Source organism: Natator depressus, chromosome 3 (genome assembly GCF_965152275.1).
Source record: "Natator depressus isolate rNatDep1 chromosome 3, rNatDep2.hap1, whole genome shotgun sequence".
Lineage (NCBI taxonomy): Eukaryota > Metazoa > Chordata > Testudines > Cheloniidae > Natator > Natator depressus.
The window spans coordinates 183,615,708-183,632,722 of NC_134236.1; the positions used below are offsets into that span (position 1 = coordinate 183,615,708).

Genomic DNA, 17,015 nt, shown 5'->3' on the forward strand with positions numbered 1-17,015 from the left:
GAACAACATACTAATCCACAGAGACCTTCCTACCAACACTACAAAAAGAAGGATTCTAGGTGGACTCCTCCTGAAGGTCGAAACAACAGACTGGACTTCTACATAGAGTGCTTCCGCTGACGTGCACGGGCTGAAATTGTGAAAGAGCAGCATCACTTGCCCCATAACCTCAGCCGTGCAGAACACAATGCCATCCACAGCCTCAGAAACAACTCTGATATCATAATCAAAAAGGCTGACAAAGGAGGTGCTGTTGTCATCATGAATAGGTCAGAATATGAACAGGAGGCTGCTCGGCAGCTCTCCAACACCACTTTCTACAAGCCATTACCCTCTGATCCCACTGAGAGTTACTAAAAGAAACTACAGCATTTGCTCAAGAAACTCCCTGAAAAAGCACAAGAACAAATCTGCAGACACACCCCTGGAACCCCGACCTGGGATATTCTATCTGCTACCCAAGATCCATACACCTGGAAATCCTGGGCGCCCCATCATCTCAGGCATTGGCACCCTGACAGCAGGATTGTCTGGCTATGTAGACTCCATCCTCAGGCCCTACGCTACCAGCACTCCCAGCTATCTTCGAGACACCACTGACTTCCTGAGGAAACTACAATCCATTGGTGATCTTCCTGAAAACACCATCCTGGCCACTATGGATGTAGAAGCCTTCTACACCAACATTCCACACAAAGATGGACTACAAGCCGTCAAGAACACTATCCCCGATAATGTCACGGCAAACCTGGTGGCTGAACTTTGTGACTTTGTCCTCACCCATAACTATTTCACATTTGGGGACAATGTATACCTTCAAATCAACGGCACTGCTATGGGTACCCGCATGGCCCCACAGTATGCCAACATTTTTATGGCTGACTTAGAACAACGCTTCCTCAACTCTCGTCCCCTAATGCCCCTACTCTACTTGCGCTACATTGAGGACATCTTCATCATCTGGACCCATGGAAAAGAAGCCCTTGAGGAATTCCACCATGATTTCAACAATTTCCATCCCACCATCAACCTCAGCCTGGTCCAATCCACACAAGAGATCCACTTCCTGGACACTACGGTGCTAATAAGCGATGGTCACATAAACACCACCCTATACCGGAAACCTACTGACCGCTATTCCTACCTACATGCCTCCAGCTTTCACCCAGACCACATCACACGATCCATTGTCTACAGCCGAGCTCTACAATACAACCGCATTTGCTCCAACCCCTCAGACAGAGACAAACGCCTACAAGATCTCTATTAAGCATTCTTACAAGTACAATACCCACCTGCTGAAGTGAAGAAACAGATTGACAGAGCCAGAAGAGTACCCAGAAGTCACCTACTACAGGACAGTCCCAACAAAGAAAATAACAGAACGCCACTAGCTGTCACCTTCAGCCCCCAACTAAAACCTCTCCAACGCATCATCAAGGATCTACAACCTATCCTGAAGGACGACCCATCGCTCTCACAAATCTTGGCAGACAGGCCAGTCCTTGCCTACAGACAGCCCCCCAACCTGAAGCAAATACTCACCAGCAACCACATACCACACAACAGAACCACTAACCCAGGAACCTATCCTTGCAACAAAGCCCATTGACAACTGTGTCCACATATCTATTCAGGGGACACCATCATAGGGCCTAATCACATCAGCCATGCTATCAGAGGCTCGTTCACCTGCACATCTACCAATGTGATATATGCCATCATGTGCCAGCAATGCCCCTCTGACATGTACATTGGTCAAACTGGACAGTCTCTACGTAAAAGAATAAATGGACACAAATCAGACGTCAAGAATTATTACATTCATAAACCAGTCGGAGAACACTTCAATCTCTCTGGTCACTCGATTTCTGACCTAAAAGTGGCTATCCTTCAACAAAAAGACTTCAGAAACAGACTCCAACGAGAGACTGCTGAATTGGAATTAATTTGCAAATTGGATACAATTAACTTAGGCTTGAATAGAGACTGGGAGTGGTTGAGTCAATTCAAAAAATAAAACTATTTCCCCTTGTTTATTCCCCCTCTTCCCCCCACCCCTCCCCCCACCCCCGTTCCTCAGACGTTCTTGTTAACTGCTGGAAACGGCCCACCTTGATTATCACTACAAAGGGTTTTCTCCCCCCCCCCCACCACCACTCTCCTGCTGGTAATAGTTCATCTTAAGTGATCACTCTCCTTACAGTGTGCATGATAAACACCCATTTTTTCATGTTCTGTGTGTATATAAATCTCCTCAGTGTATTTTCCACTGAATGCATCCGATGAAGTGAGCTGTTGCTCACGAAAGCTTATGCTCAAATAAATTGGTTAGTCTCTGGTATGACCAGAGTGCTTCCTGTAACACATCATTCAATGTACCTGGGATGTACTCCCCCAAAGACAACCTAGGAACTAGCAGGGCTGGCCAGCTCTGTTACAGATCTACTCCCATCTCCAAAGTCATATTAGAATGTGGTTCCACCTCAACAATCCTGCTACATCCCTGCTCGACAGTGGGGTTGTAACACTCCACACCTGCAATTAGGAACTGTGTGTCTGGAAATGAACCATGCATCAAGATAACCAAGAGAAAACCTGGTTACAAACTTGGTAAAATTTTATAGTGCATATAAATCCTTAGTCTAGTTCTTAGTGGGCAAGTGTATAGACGTCACCAAAACCAACAGACAAATAGTACTCTTAGGGCTGATATAGACTTAAAAGTTACATTGGCATAGCTATGTCTCTCAAGGGTGTGAAAAATCCACACTCTGGGATGGGTGGGCAAACTTTTTGGCCTGAGGGCAACATCTGGGTATGGAAATTGTACTGCGGGCCATGAATGCTCATGAAATTGGGGGTTGGGGTGCAGGAGGGGGTGAGGGCTCTGGTTGAAGGTGCAGGCTCTGAGGTGGGGCCAGGGATGAGGGGTTTGGGGTGCTGGAGGGGGCTGTGGTCAGATCAGAGGGGTTCGGAATATGGGAGGGGGATCTGGGCTGGGGCAGAAGAGTTGGGGTGTTGGGGGAGTGGATGAGCGTTCCGGCTGGGGGTGCGGGCTCTGGGGTGGGGCTGGGGATGAGGGGTTTGGGGTGCAGGCGGGGGCTCCAGGCTGGGACTGAGGGGTTCAGCAGGCAGGGATCAGGGCTGGGGCAGGGGCACGGGTGGAGGTCAGGGGTGCAGGTTCCGGGCGGCGCTTACCTCAAACAGCTCCCGGAAGCAGCAGCATGTCCCCCCACTAGCTCCTATGCAGAGGTGCGGAGTCGGCTAGGCAGCTCTGTGCACTGCCCCGTCCACAGGTGCTGCCCCTGCAGCTCCCATTGGGCGCAGTTCCCGGCCAATGAGAGCTGCAGAGCCGGTGCTTGGGGCGGTGGCAGCGTGTGGAGCCCCCTGCTGCCCCTATATGTAGGAACCAGAGGGGAGACATGCCGCTGCTTCTGGGAGCCGTACGTCCAGCCCATCAAGCCTTTTAATCTGGCCAGCAAGCCCCCGACCCCACTCCCTGCCTGGAGCGCCGGAGTGGAGCAAGCCCCCGACCCCACTCCCCACCCTTGCTCTGAGAGATGTAGTTAAGCTGACCTAACCCCTGGTGTAGACAGCGCTAGGTCAATGGAAGAATTCTTCTGTCGATCAAGCTACCACCTTCTGGGGAGGTGGATTACCTACAGCAATGGAAGAACCCCACCCATCTCTGTAGTAAGTGTTGACACTGAAGTGCTACAGCTATGCTACTGTCACATTTTAAGTGTAGCGTGGCAAGACACCTCCTTCGTCTCGTCAGACTTAGCACTTCTCCCTCTGGCAATGGTGGGCCTGGGGTAATCAACCCCACCCCAGGCAGGGTTTTGCCTTCCCCCTTCTGAGCTCCCTTGGTCATATTCTCAGGGTAGGCCTCAGGGTAGGCCTAAAGGTGGTCCTTCACCAACCAAAAAGGAAAAGAAGTCTCATAAAGCAAAAAACCCAGCGGGGTACCTTACCCTGCCTCCCCACTGGTGCAGGGTGTCATCCTGTTGGTTGTCCTGGGGTGTAAGTCCTTCCCCCAACAGGCACTCAGGCTTCACTCTTTCCCCTATGGAAAGGAGCATAGCCTCTCACCCTAAGGTCTGGTCTACACTACGAGTTTATGTCGGATTTAGCAGCATTAAATCAAATTAACCCTGCACCTGTCCACACAACGAAGCCATTTTTTTCAACATAAAGGGCTCTTAAAACCAATTTCTGTACTCCTCCCCAAAGAGGGGATTAGCGCTGAAATCGACATCGCCATTTCGAATTAGGGTTAGCGTGGACGCAATTCGAAGGTACTGGCCTCTGGGAGCTATCCCACAGTTCACCATTGTGACTGCTCTGGACAGCACTCTCAACTCGGATGCACTGGCCAGGTGTACAGGAAAAGCCCCGGGAACTTTTGAATCTCATTTCCTGTTTGGCCAGGCGAGCTCATCAGCACAGGTGACCATGCAGTCCCAGAACTGAAAAAGAGCTCCAGCATAGACCGAATGGGAGGTACTGGATCTGATCGCTGTGTGGGGAGAGGAATCCGTGCTATCAGAACTATGTTCCAAAATACGAAATGCCAAAACATTTCAAAAAATCTCCGAGGCCATGCGGGACAGAGGCTACAGCAGGGACGCAACACAGTGCCGCGTGAAACTTAAGGAGCTCAGACAAGCGTACCAGAAAACCAAAGAATCAAACGGACACTCCGAGACAGAGCCCTAGACATGCCGCTTCTACGCTGAGCTGCATGCGATTCTAGGGGGGGCTGCCACCACTACCCCACCCCTGTCCGTGGACTCCGATGATGGGGTACTCTCCGCCATGCCTGAGGATTTTATGGACGGGGAAGATGAGGAGGCGGAAGACGAGCTTGAGGAAAGCACACAGAACACTGTTCTCCCTGACAGCCAAGATCTTTTTTTCACCCTGACTGAAATACCCTCCCAACCCAACTAAGGCGGAGAAGGGACCTCTGGTGAGTGTACCTTTGTAAATATAATTCATGTAATAAAAGCAAGCATTTTTTAATGATTAAGTAGCCCTGAGGACTTGGGATGCATTCATGGCCAGTACAGCTACAGGAAAAGTCTGTTAACATGTCTGAGGATGGAGCGGAAATCCTCCAGGGACATCTCAATGAAGCTTTCCTGGAGGTACTCTAAAAGCCTTTGCAGAAGGTTTCTGGGGAGAGCAGCCTTATTCCGTCCTCCATGGTAGGACACTTTACCATGCCATGCTAGTAGCAAGTAATCTGGTATCATTGCATGACAAAGCCTGGCAGCATATGGTCCTGGTGTTTGCTGGCATTCAAGCAACATCTGTTCTTTATCTCTCTGTGTTATCCTCAGGAGAGTGATATCGTTTATGGTAACCTGGTTGAAATAGGGGAATTTAATTAAGGGGACATTCAGAGGTGGCCGTTCCTACTGGGCTGTTTGCCTGTGGGCTGAAAAGAAATCCTCCCCGCGGTTAACCAAGCAGTGGGGGGGAGAGGGGGGCATTGGCGCTGAGCTATTTGTGTTTGGCTAGCTGGGATCTTCCCTGATACCAGCCACGCAGTCGGGTGAGGGGTAAAGCAATCATCCCAGAGAATTGGATGGGGGGGTGGTTAGTTTGGTTTCTGCTGCTGCACGTTAACAGAAAAACCGCAGCACTAAATGGCCAACTCAACGTGATTTGCTTGATATGGGAGAGGAGGGCGCTGATGTTATGAAGGTTGCAGAAGCCAAAAGACTACGGCTAACCATGGCCGCCTGCAAGCCGAATTCTGTTGCCCGGCACTGTGTGTGTGATCTCTAACACCAACGCCGCAGGCACTCAATATAAGATGCAAAATGCGACCTTGTACCAAAATCACATGTCCTATGTAATGTGAATAGTGTTGTTCACCATGAAAGAATATAGCCATTGTTCTGTAAAATGTATCTTTTTAAATACTTCACTGCCTTTTTTTTCCTCCAGCAGCTGCAAATGTTTCAAGCCTCCCTCCTCCGTCCCAAAGGCTATCTCAGATAAGGTCGCAAAAAAAACGCACGCACGATGAAATGTTCTCTGAGCTCATGCAGTCATCCGGCACTGACAGAGCTCAGCAGAATGTGTGGAGGGACACAATAGCAGAGTACAGGAAAGTGGCCGATGAACATGAGGAGAGGTGGTGGCAGGAAGATCAGAGGAGGCATGATGCAATGCTGGGGCTACTGCAGGATCAAACGGACATGCTCCGGCGTCTGTTGGAGGTTCATGAACGGTAGCAGGATCACAGACTGCCCCTGCAGCCGTGTTTAACCGCCCTCCCTCCCCCCCAATTTCCATAGCCCCCTCACCCAGACAGCCAAGAATGCAGGGGGAGGGAGGGAATTAAGGGGAATTAAGGCTCCGGGCCCTCCACCCCAGTGGACAGAAGGCTGTCATTCAACAAGTTTTGAAGTGGCCTTTTCCTTCCCTCCTACCCTCCTCCCACACCCCACCCAGGCTACCTTGTGAGTTATCTCCCTATTTTTATAATCAGTTAATAAAGAATACATGGTTTTTAAACGACAGTGACTTTATTTCCTTTGCAAGCAAGCTGTGATCGAAGGGCAGAGGGCGGGTGGCTTACAGCGAATTTAGAGGCAACCAAGGGGGAGGGTTTTCATCAAGGAGAAACAAATAGAAGTGTCACACAGTACACTGCCAACTGGTTTTCAAAGCTTCTCTGATGCACCGCACTTCCTGCTGTGCTCTTCTAACCGCCCTGGTGTCTGGCTGCGCGTATTCAGAGGCCAGGCGATTTGCCTCAACCTCCCACCCCGCCATAAATGTCTCCCCCTTACTCTCACAGAGATTGTGGAGCACACAGCAAGCAGCAATAACAATGGGAATATTGGTTTCGCTGAGGTCTAAACGACTCAGTAAACTGCGCCAGCGACCCTTTAAACATCCAAATGCACATTCTACCACCATTCTGCACTTGCTCAGCCTATAGTTGAACAGCTCCTGACTACTGTCCAGGATGCCTGTGTACGGCTTCATGAGCCAGGGCATTAAGGGGTAGGCTGGGTCCCCAGAGATAACTATCGGCATTTCAACATCCCCAACAGTTATTTTCTGGTCTGGGAAGTAAATCCCTTCCTGCAGCCGTTTAAACAGACCAGAGTTCCTGAAGATGCGAGCATCATGAACCTTTCCCGGCCACCCCACATTGATGTTGGTGAAACGTCCCTTCTGATCCACCACTGCTTGCAGCACCATTGATAAGTACCCCTTGCCGTTTATGTACTGGCTGCCCTGGTGGTCTGGTCCCAAGATAGGGATATGGGTTCCGTCTATAGCCCCACACAGTTAGGGAATCCCATTGCAGCAAAGCCATCTACTATGACCTGCTCATTTCCCAGAGTCACTACCTTTGATAGCAGCAGTTCAATGATTGAGTTGGCTACTTGGATCACAGCAACCCCCAAAGTAAATTTGCCCACTCCAAATTGATTACCGACTGACTGGTACCTGTCTGGCATTGCAAGCTTCCACAGGGCTGTTGCCACTCGTTTGTGAACTGTGAGGGCTGCTCTCATCTTGGTATTCTTGCGCTTTGGGGCAGGGGAAAGCAGGTCACAAAGTTCCATGAAAGTGCCCTTACGCATGCAAAAGTTTCGGAGCCACTGGGAATCATCCCAAACCTGCAACACTATGCGGTCCCACCACTCTGTGCTTGTTTCCCTGGCCCAGAATTGGTGTTCCATGGTATGAGCCTGCCCCAGTAACACCATGATCTCCAAATTGCCGGGGACCGCGGTTTTAGAGAAATCTGTGTTCATGTCCTCATCACCATGCTGCCGTCACCTCCTCGCCTGGTTTTTCAGGTGCTGGTTCTGCATAAACTGCACAATGATGCGCGAGGTGTTTACAATGGTCATAACTGCTGCGGTGAGCTGAACTGGCTCCAGGCTTGCCGTGCTATGGCATCTGCTCGGGCAATCCAGGGAAAAGGGTGCAAAATGATTTTCTGCTGTTGCTTTCACGGAGGGAGGGAGGGCTGACTGATGACATTTACCCACAACCACCTGCGACAAATTTTTGGCCCCATCAGGCATTGGGAGCTCAACCCAGAATTCCAATGGGCAGGGGGGACTGCAGGAACTGTGGGATAGCTACCCACAGTGCACTGCTCGGAATGTCGACGCTTGCCATGGTACTGTCACGGTACACTGCCAAATTAATGTGCTTAGTGTGGACGCATGCACTCGACTTTATACAGTCTGTTCCCAAAAATCGACTTCTGTAAAATCGGAGTACTTTCGTAGTGTAGACATGGCCTAGAGCAGCTTCTTTCCCTGCTGCACTAGCTTGGCAGCTGTTTTTCTGTCTCTCTTCTCCCTTTCTCTCACCAGAGAAGGAGGGTTTTTAAATGCTTCAGGCAGCCCTTAATTGGATTCAGTTGTCCCTAATTGACCTGTGGTAACCGCTTCTCAGTTAGTAGGGAAGAAGGCCTTTAACATTCTGGGACTAATATATCTGCCTTTTAGCACCCTCTTGCACCCATACAACCTGACTTTCACAGTAGACAACATAGCTTTACTGAAAATCTCAAAGATGCCATGGATTTAATCATTATGGAGACTAAAACTCACTCCTAGCACAGCCATTTCTTACAGTTTGTGCAATGAGACAAATTCAGCATGATTCATATTGCATCAACAACTGATGATGTGTCAAAATGTCATCATACCGTGAACCCACGCTGCCACATGACGTTTTCCAGACCCTGTAAGAAAGATTATTGTACCCATCATTGTTTCACAAGCAGATGCAGGATCATAAAAGATAGAAGTGATCCTCAGAAACTGAAATAAATGAACGTTAACCAAGGAATACTCATACCAGAATCTTACATATTGTTTGGTTAATCAGAGGATAGGTAGAAACTGGTAGGATGCCCTTAAACAAACTGTGATGAGAAAGGCTGCAATTTAGTCATGGAGATCATGGAAGTCATGGAATCCGTGACTTCCAAAGACCGCCATGACTTCAGCCAGCGCTGGCTGGGAGCTGCAGGGTCCCCTGCCGCCTGCGGAGGCAGAAAGCTGCAGGGCTTCCTCCTGGCCACTGCAGGTGGCAGTGGGGAACCCCACAGCTCCCCTGCCGTTCCCGGTCACCATGGGCGGCAGGGGGAATCTGCTGCTCCCGGCCGCTGCGGGCGGCAAGGGGGACCCTGCGGGAGGGGGAATATCCGCTGCTCATGGCCGCCCCATGTGGCGGGGGGGATCCCCAATGCTCCCATGCACTGCGGGTGGCAGGGGGGATCCATGGAACTCTCAGCCACTGCAGGTGGTTAGAGGGACCCCCACCACTCCCAGCTGCTGCCGGCAGCAGGGGGGATCCCAACCACAACGGGCAGCAAGAGGGACCCCTGGACCTCCTGGCCGCTGCAGGTGGCAGGGGGACCCCAGCAGCTCCCAGCTGCAACGGGGGGACCCTGGAGCTCCCAGACCCCACCCCAGCTGCCCAGCCTACTCATTTTGTCTTGCGTATTTTTAGTAAAAGCCACAGTCAGGTCACACTTCCGTGAATTTTTTATTATTGCCCGTGACCTGTCTGTGACTTTTACTAAAAATATCTGTAACAAAAACTTAGCCTTAGTGATGAGACATGAGAAATCCTATCAACAAAGAAATTAGCATGTTGCCTCAAGGACAAGCATAGCCACTTGATTGCCCTTATTTTAGAGAAGCAGAGTGGAAATGTTGATGTCACATAGCCATGCATGACTATCTGTGGAGAAAATCTGCAGTATGTTTTGAGTGGAAGTACATAGGTCCAGCACACTCTATGAGTGCCAACTCTAGAGCCCAACCATAATAACCAAATACCTCAATTAGGGTAAAACCCCAAGGAAAGCCCTATACTTACCATGCTCCAATTATACTGCATGCAATAGGAATTTCAGAAGCACCAACTACAGAGGAAAACTAACAAGAAAATTCCCATCTGTGACACTACACCCCATATTCCTCATAGAAATATTATTATGATAGATTATGGCATATTATGATGTATTTTATGCAAGATAGCTCATCTGAGATATCATTGAAAAGGTTACAATTTACTGAATATGATTATCCTATTTGTATGCATGTAACATTTTTTTATCTGAAGTTATAAATATTGACCATGTATCTATATTTCAAATGCGTTTACACTTGGGGAATGCCCACTAGACAAAAGGCTCTCAGTCTAGATGGCTGGCTGGGAAGGGTCCATTCAGGTTAATGAGCCATTAGGAGAAAACAATAGGCCAGGGATTCACAAACTGGGGGTCGGGACCCCTCAGGGGGTCGCGAGGTTATTACATGGGGGGGTCACAAGCTGTCAGCCTCCACTCCAAACCCCGATTTGCATCCAGCATTTATAATGGTGTTAAATATATAAAAAAGTGTTTTTAATTTATAAGGGGGGTCGCACTCAGAGGTTTGCTATTTGAAAGGGGTCACCAGTACCAAAGTTTGAGAACCACTGCAATAGGCCTTAGAAGAAGCTTATCTCCCGGGAGGGGAGGGGGGGGGAGGGGGAGGGAGGGGGCCCTCCCTGAGGACACTACAAACAGCATCCGAGTGATGGCTACTGTGACACTACAGGGACATGTGACCAAGTCACCTAGTGCCGGACTCTTTGGATATCAGTATTTTTCCACTGGCTGGCGTGGGAACCAAGCTTTGAAACAAAGGGTTCCTGCCATATGCAAAAGCTATATAAGGCAGGGGAGTGACATCATCTTGGTTCTTCACTGACTCCCCACCCAAACAGACTCCTGGAAACACCTGAGGAACAAAGACTGAACTGGGGGAAGTACTGGACCCAAGCTAAAGGGATTTTTAGCCTGTGAATGAAACACCTGGGATTTCGAAGCTGTAAGCAACTGCAGCTTGCCCCTTAAGAATCTACAGCCTGCTTGTACCATCACTTAAGGTGAGAAATTGCTATTTATATCCAATCTATGTAGTATATTAAGCTTAGTTTGCGTGTTTTGTTTATTTAATAGGTAATCTGCTTTGATCTGATTGCTATCCCTTATAATTACTTAATAGCTATCTTTTCTGGTTAATAAACTTGTTTTTGCTTTGTCTAAAACCAGGGTGTGGGAGTCATAACTCAGGGCAGAAAACTGTTATGTATTCCTCTCCACTTTAAGGGAGGGGGTGAATTTCATGAGCTTATGCTTTACAGTTCCCTGTGCAGTGCAAGACAATATAATTTTGGATTTGCACTCCAGAGGGGGTGGGTGCCTGAGTAACTGGGAAGTTCTCTAGCTAGAGCCTTCCCATGCAGGGCTGGTCACAGTGTCTGCATGTAACTGCAGCTGAGTATGTCCCTACCTGTATGTGTGCTGATGAAAGTGCAGGATGGTCATAGCAGTACAGTGTAAAGGGAGCCTAGGCTGGTGGGTCGGGGGGCTCAGTGGTACCGCAGTTCCAGGTGACACCCCAGGGGTAACCTCTCACACCCTCTTCTAATTGAAGTACAGATACTAATTGAAGTACAGGTAATATAAAACTTTTGGTACCACCTCAATTAAAGCAACATGCCCTTCTTTCACTGCAAAGCATTAGAGGAACAGAACTTATATCCAAATGAAAAGTGCATCTACTCCTATACGCCATTACTCCCAGGCGTCAACACTAACTTGACCAACAACCTTATTCAAAACTGAACGATGCTCAAGCCACTAGACCTTAAAGATCTACTGCATGAAAGTACAAGTCACATGCAAGAACAGGGCTATCGATTAGTCGCAGTTAAGTCACGTGATTAACTCAAAAAAATTAACTGTGATTAATCACAGTTTTAATTGCACTGTTAAACAATAGAATACCAATTAAAATTTATTTTAAATATTTTTTGTTTTTCTACATTTTCAAATATATTCATTTCAATTACAACACAGAATACAAAGTGTACAGTGCTCACTTTATATTATTTTTATTACAAATATTTGCACTGTTAAAATGAACAAAATAAATAGTAATTTTTAAATAATCTCATACAAGTATTGTAGTGCAATCTGTTGTGAAAATGCAACTTACAAATGTAGACTTTTTTTGCTACATAACTGCACTCAAAAATAAAACAATGTAAAACTTTAGCACCTACAAGTCCACTCAGTCCTACTTCTTGTTCAGCCAATTGCTAAGACAAACATTTACGGGAGATAATGCTGCTCGCTTCTTATTTACGTCACCTGAAAGTGAGAACAGACATTCGCATGGCACTTTTGTAGCTAGCATTGCAAGGTAGTTACGTGCCAGATATGCTTAACAGTCATATGCCCCTTCATGCTTCGGCCACCATTCCAGAGGACATGCTTCTGTGATGATGACGCTCGTTAAAAAAATAATTCATTAATTAAATTTGTGACTGAACTCCTTGGGGGGAAAACTGTATGTCTCCCGCTCTGTTTTACCCACATTCTTCCATATATTTCATGTTATAGCAATCTCGAAGATGCCCCCGCACATGTTTATTTGAAGAAATTTTCACTGCAGATTTGACAAAATGCAAAGAAGGTACCAATGTGAGATTTCTAAAGACAGAGACAGCACTCGACCCAAGGTTTAAGAATCTGAAGTGCCTTCCAAAATCTGAGAGGGATGAGGTGTGGAGCATGCTTTCAGAAATCTTAGAAGAGCAACACTACAGAACCCAAACCACCAAACCACCAAAAAAGATAATCAACCTTCTCCTGGTGGCATCTGACTCAGATGATGAAAATGAATATGTATCAGTCTGCACTGCTTTGGATCGTTATCAAGCAGAACACATCATCAGCATGGGTGCCTGTCCTCTGGAATGATAGCTGAAGCATGAAGGGACATATAAATCTTTAGCGCACCTGGCACATAAATATCTTGCAACGGTGGTGTGACGGGTTGGACCCCCCCCCCTTCTGGGATGCCACCTGATATACTGGGATTTCACTGAGCCTCTCCTGCTCGAGCAACCTAGGTTCCCACTCCCTGCTTTGCTGAATTAAGGTCTCTGGCCTCTTGCAGCACACACATATAGGTAGAGCCACACGCCGCTGCAGACACAGACTGAAATCAGCTCTGTGTGAGAGGACTCCCCCAGCACTCACGTGCACACCCCTTTTGGGAGATAACCCCAAAATAATACTGTCTTGCACTGTATAGAAAATCTGCACAGCGCAAGCTCATAGAAATCCACCCTCTTCCTCAATGTGAAGAGAGATGTGCACAACTTCTTGCCCCCCCCGAGTTAGAAATAACATAAACTGAGTTTAATAATAAACAAAATAAGTGTATTAACTACAAAGGGTAGATTTTAAGTGGTTAAAGGGATAGCAAACAGAACAAAGCAGATTACCTTAGTAAATAAACAAAAGCCACAAACTGATCTTAACACACTAGATAGGTAGGATATAAATTAGCAAATTCTCACACTGAGTGATAAACAGGCTGGCAGATTCTTAAGGCATAAATTGCCTTGGCTTTCCCAGGTTTTCTTACACAGGCTAAAAATCCTTCCAGCCTGGGACCATCACTTCCAACAGTTCCGTCTTTGTTCCTCAGGTGTTTTCAAGTATGTTGTTGTAGGGAGAGTGAGGTCCTTCATGTTGTCATTGTCCCTCTTTTATATCTTCCCCCCACTTGCTGAAAAGTTTCTTTGCTGTGACCTTGGTCAAACAGTTCCCACTGTGTAGAGCTGTCTCTGAGAGGTTTCTATTGCACACAATTCCTGGGGTAATCCTTAAGCTTGTGTGCATTTTTTCAATAAGCCTCATCCGACATAGCACATTTGAAATCATAGAATATCAGGGTTGAAAGGGACCTCAGGAGGTCATCTAGTTCAACCCCCTGCTCAAAGCAGAACCAACCCCTAAATGGCCCCCTCAAGGATTGAACTCACAACCCTGGGTTTAGCAGGCCAATGCTCAAACCACTGAGCTATCCCTCGTCCCCGCGGAGACATGGTCAATATTCCCAGCTTCAGATACAAAAATGATGCATGCATACAATTTGGATAAACACATTCAGTAAATCATAACCTTTCCAATGATACCTTACATGATTCATCTTGCATAAAGTACATCTTTAAGGAGAGTACATCTTTACAGGAGAGGTCCAGCTTGGCTTAATGGTGAAATCCTAGCGGATCTTAAACATAAAAAAGAAGCTTACAAGAAGTGGAAGGTTGGACATATGACCAGGGAAGAGTATAAAAATATTGCTCGGGCATGTAGGAAAGATATAAGGAGGGCCAAATCGCACCTGGAGCTGCAGCTAGCAAGAGATGTCAAGAGTAACAAGAAGGGTTTCTTCAGGTATGTTGGCAACAAGAAGAAAGCCAAGGAAAGTGTGGGCCCCTTACTGAATGAGGGAGGCAACCTAGTGACAGAGGATGTGGAAAAAGCTAATGTACTCAATGCTTTTTTTGCCTCTGTTTTCACTAACAAGGTCAGCTCCCAGACTGCTGCGCTGGGCATCACAGAATGGGGAAGAGATGGCCAGCCCTCTGTGGAGATAGAGGTGGTTAGGGACTATTTAGAAAAGCTGGACGTGCACAAGTCCATGGGGCCGGACGAGTTACATCCGAGAGTGCTGAAGGAATTGGCGGCTGTGATTGCAGAGCCCTTGGCCATTATCTTTGAAAACTCGTGGCGAACGGGGGAAGTCCCGGATGACTGGAAAAAGGCTAATGTAGTGCCAATCTTTAAAAAAGGGAAGAAGGAGGATCCTGGGAACTACAGGCCAGTCAGCCTCACCTCAGTCCCTGGAAAAATCATGGAGCAGGTCCTCAAAGAATCAATCCTGAAGCACTTACATGAGAGGAAAGTGATCAGGAACAGTCAGCATGGATTCACCAAGGGAAGGTCATGCCTGACTAATCTAATCGCCTTTTATGATGAGATTACTGGTTCTGTGGATGAAGGGAAAGCAGTGGATGTATTGTTTCTTGACTTTAGCAAAGCTTTTGACACGGTCTCCCACAGTATTCTTGCCAGCAAGTTAAGGAAGTATGGGCTAGATGAATGCACTATAAGGTGGGTAGAAAGCTGGCTAGATTGTCGGGCTCAACGGGTAGTGATCAATGGCTCCATGTCTAGTTGGCAGCCGGTGTCAAGTGGAGTGCCCCAGGGGTCGGTCCTGGGGCCGGTTTTGTTCAATATCTTCATAAATGATCTGGAGGATGGTGTGGATTGCACTCTCAGCAAATTTGCAGATGATACTAAACTGGGAGGAGTGGTAGATACGCTGGAGGGGAGGGATAGGATACAGAAGGACCTAGACAAATTGGAGGATTGGGCCAAAAGAAATCTGATGAGGTTCAATAAGGATAAGTGCAGGGTCCTGCACTTAGGATGGAAGAATCCAATGCACCGCTACAGACTAGGGACCGAATGGCTAGGCAGCAGTTCTGCGGAAAAGGACCTAGGGGTGACAGTGGACGAGAAGCTGGATATGAGTCAACAGTGTGCCCTTGTTGCCAAGAAGGCCAATGGCATTTTGGGATGTATAAGTAGGGGCATAGCGAGCAGATCGAGGGATGTGATCGTTCCCCTCTATTCGACACTGGTGAGGCCTCATCTGGAGTACTGTGTCCAGTTTTGGGCCCCACACTACAAGAAGGATGTGGATAAATTGGAGAGAGTCCAGCGAAGGGCAACAAAAATGATTAGGGGTCTAGAGCACATGACTTATGAAGAGAGGCTGAGGGAGCTGGGATTGTTTAGTCTGCAGAAGAGAAGATTGAGGGGGGATTTGATAGCTGCTTTCAACTACCTGAAAGGGGCTTCCAAAGAGGATGGCTCTAGACTGTTCTCAATGGTAGCAGATGACAGAACGAGGAGTAATGGTCTCAAGTTGCAATGGGGGAGGTTTAGATTGGATATTAGGAAAAACTTTTTCACTAAGAGGGTGGTGAAACACTGGAATGCGTTACCTAGGGAGGTGGTAGAATCTCCTTCCTTAGAGGTTTTTAAGGTCAGGCTTGACAAAGCCCTGGCTGGGATGATTTAACTGGGAATTGGTCCTGCTTCGAGCAGGGGGTTGGACTAGATGACCTTCTGGGGTCCCTTCCAACCCTGATATTCTATGATTCTATGATTCTATGATCTCAGTTATGTTATATCCATATCATAAGCGTATTTCCATAAAGAATATGGAGCGTAATGTCACAGCTGGCTACAACAGTGCCCTTCGAACACCTGTTCTCACTTTCAGGTGACATTGTAAACAAGAAACCAGCAGCATTATCTCCTGCAAATGTAAACAAACTTGTTTGTCTGAGCAATTGGCTGAACACGAAGTAGGACTGAGTGAATTTGCAGGCTCTAAAATTTTACATTGTTTTATTTTTGAATGCAGTTTTTTGTACATAATTCTACATTTGTTAAGTTCAACTTTCATGATAAAGAGATTGCACTACAGTTCTTGTATTAGCTGAATTAAAATACTATTTCTTTTGTTTCTTTTTTACAGTGCAAATATTATTCACTGTTGTAATTGAAATCAATATATTTGAAAACGTAGAAAACATCCAAAAATATTTAAATAAATGGTACTCTATTATTAACAGCATAATTATTTTTTTTAATCGCTTGACAGCCCTACTGAAAACAAAACAGAATGCTACACAACCCAATCTCACCAGTTAAATGTGAAAAACTAAGGCAGACTTTTACCAAATATAGAATTATTCCACTAGAGATGGAAAATGGAAGACAAAATGAAGCATGAAAAGAAATGAAAATCTGTGTAACCAATGCAACAGAGAAGAAACTGAAGATGACATATTTTCCATTCCAATGTCCAAAATATTGGAGAGTTTAAGAAAGTCATTTCCTCCAATTATCAGAAATTATAAAAGACTCTCCATTAAAAAAAAACAGTGAAGAAAAATTGTGTGTGACCATAACAGAAAAGAAAAATAAAGTAGATATACCATTACATTATATAGCAACCTGCCACCAAATAAGGAACAGACTATAACATCAAGGGGTCACAGACGATATCCCCAAATTGGAT

The 17,015-nt window shown here is 46.8% G+C and overlaps 1 protein-coding gene and 1 pseudogene across 4 annotated transcripts in view; one reads left to right on the forward strand and one right to left on the reverse strand.

Moving 5' to 3' along the window:
- FOXN2 (forkhead box N2) overlaps positions 1-17,015 on the reverse strand; it is a 127,782-nt gene that overhangs the window by 65,364 nt on the left and 45,403 nt on the right. The window lies entirely within an intron of this gene.
- LOC141984564 (uncharacterized) lies at positions 4,606-6,314 on the forward strand (annotated as a pseudogene).